Consider the following 3,006-nt stretch of genomic DNA (forward strand, 5'->3'; position numbering starts at 1 on the left):
TTGAATGGGCTGATGTGTGACACTTCTGTCAGTCAACGTGTGTGTGGAGGGGAGAAGAATCCAGATGGTGAGCATGAGTTTGTGAGCCTGTGACCTCTGACACATTCAGCAGCATCTCAGTCCACCTGAACCATCACAGCACATGCTCTTGAGAAGACAAGAGTACACTGAGTTTCACCTTCCACTTTTTACACTTTTATTTTCCATGCAATTGTAAGATGTTTAATGTAATGTAGGTATCTCTTGTTATACATGCTACCATATATGTTTTCCATATAGGTGGGAACAAACAATAAAACAAATGCAATAAATGCAATAAAGGGAGCAGATGCAATAAAGGCAGAAAATGCCATAAAGGCAGCAAATGCAATAAAGGCAACAGATGCAAAATGTAATAAAGCTTATTTAAGCAAGAGTAAAGTTCTAGAATTGGGCAGGATTCCAGGAAGTCCTGGTGATCTACCACAAGGCACATTTTAGACTGACCCATCCCAGCACTTGCATATATTGCTTTTATAGTCATAGAAAAGGAAGCAATATACAGAAATAAGCTTTGAGAGCTAATCTTCTATGGAGATATGAAAAATCAGAACAGTCCCAATTCAAGATTCCCGGGTCACGCAGGACTTTAGGCAGAAGAAGCCGTGGCAGCGTCTGGCCCAGAACCGCAGAGACGTCTGTGTACAGGGAGAGTCAGGCAGCGCTAACGAGGGGTGAGGCGGGCACAGAGGCAGGTGATCTCACTCACTGTGCTGAGCGGTAGCACCTTCCCTGGCTGACTTCGTGTCAGGGCCAGCCCCATAGACACTGGGGCTCAGGCTGGCAAATGATTCAGTTCCCAAAGCCTCCCTAGTCCAGAGCTTGGTGATTTGATTTCTCCTCAACCTAAGCGGCATCCCAGGGTTAGGCTGATGCTTGGACTTTTCATTATAATCCAGGGTACACAGACAAGAAAGATCTAGGACGGTGGTGGCGAACATTTTAGAGCTTCCAATGAACCCAACAACTTGCGGCAGCACACGTGTCATGGGTTCACCACCATTGCTCCAGACTGATTATCCATAGCCTGGCATGGCCCACACACTACTGAACATTGAAATGTGAGCAGGGTGTGCTATGTCCTTGACTTACTGCAGCACCAGCCACTCAGACCGAAAACCTCTGAAGCAGTGATGTGCTCACACGTTGCCATCTATAATCTAACCAGTGGGCCAAGATATAGATTGAGGAACCGTAGACTCTGGGGCCCTAGACTGTCCTGAGTTAAATTAATCAAGGAGAATAAACCTGAAGTGACGCTAGTTGCTTCCCCAAAATGTAGCATTGAAGAGCAGAAGTGCATGCTGGGAGGGATGCTACGTTGTGTGTAGTACAGGTAGGGCCAGTCTCATGCTCAGCTGAGGTGCTCAGAGTGGGAGCAATGACAGAGTGTGGTGTGCAGGTGAGCCTGTGGGTGATGACAAGGTAGTGATATGTGCAGGATCAGCATCGAGGGCTGAGACTGAAAGTTAGTATGAGGTATATTTAGAACTACAAAACCCAAATCGATTTCATGAGGTATTTGTGTAGAGTGCAAATAACAACAGTCTAACACCTACCTCCTATAGATCTCAACATGACACAGGCATCTAAACTCAACATCCTGCAGATGCCTGGGTTTCTTCTCTCCCCCAAATCCTAAGTGTGTCCAGATCATTCAAAAAAACTGCTAAGGGAAAACAGAGAGCTCTGCAGTACAAAGGGAGTGACTCATTTAAATAAGCAGGTCACTAGCAAGGCATATTTATCTTCAGTTTCTAGCAAGTTACTGGAACTTGGACATGGCCATGAGAGAGGATTGTTTAACCCCAGACACTGTGTCCGTATGGGACTCCGTCACACTCCCTCTTTTAGGTAAGCGGAAGTGTGATCTCAGAGTTCACTCAGGTAGCTGAATTCAGTCCCGTGTCTCACAAATTCAGTTACAGTTCCAAGAGGGAGAGGCTCTCTCTACAACCTCAAGCACTACCTGGAACAGAGAATCTTCTGTTGTGCTGGAGGATTCTCCTCGCTGCTATCAAAGCTCAGAAAGAGTCCTTCTTTTTCCCTTTGTCTCTTCATCCCATCCTGGTCACTAAGACTGTGTCATGTGACTGTCCAGGCTTTTCCACTCCCAACACTGACAGGGACAATGGAAGAGGCCAGAATGAGCTGCCCTCGCTGATTTGTGTCTCAAATACAGCTGTTCAAGTGAGCAGGGCACAGTCTTTCTACATGTGCTGTGTGCAAACCTGCCCCAACTCTGACTCAGTGATTTTTTTATGATATTGCCTGTTTTTTGCCAGAAAGAGACAGACAGACAGACAGAGGTGATAATCAATGTTCAAGATATTTTGCTTCACAACTGCACTTAAAATGATATTCTGGATCACTGCTGACATGATTTATAAGGAGATCTGAGAAACTCTCAACCATTTTCTTCCTAATGCAGATCCTGTTTATCTTGTATGTCAGAAATCATTGATCCTGTGAGTACAAATGACCTGCTGAATATTTAGACTCATAAATGGCCCAGGGTATTTTGGACCAGGAGAGAGGTAGAGGGTAAGTGAAGCTACCGGAGACTGGCACACCTGGGACATTTTTACCTGTGTGGTCAAAACCTCCATCCACTTAAAACATAAAAAATCTGGGTATAGAACAGCATACTAAACCTGGTCTTTTATAGAGTCATAACCCACATTTTTATTGTTTCTTTTCTAATATTTCAAGTTTTCCTTTATTTTCGCCCTTTAATAAATGAAATCTTAATGTCTTATAAACTTTTGAGAAAATCTGATTAATGCCATAACTGAACCACCAGGATTAAATAAGTCACTGCTTTTGATACAGATGATTTCTGGCCTAACTCTGCCTCATCTAGTTCTGGATGAATACAGAAACTCTTAGTAAACTGCTGCTCACAATATTAACTATAAAAGGTGATATGCTGTTCAATAAACCCAGAACACTGTTGCTATAACCTAG

This window comes from Chinchilla lanigera, unplaced genomic scaffold (genome assembly GCF_000276665.1).
Source record: "Chinchilla lanigera isolate Chin_1 unplaced genomic scaffold, ChiLan1.0 scaffold00202, whole genome shotgun sequence".
Classification (NCBI taxonomy): Eukaryota; Metazoa; Chordata; class Mammalia; order Rodentia; family Chinchillidae; genus Chinchilla; species Chinchilla lanigera.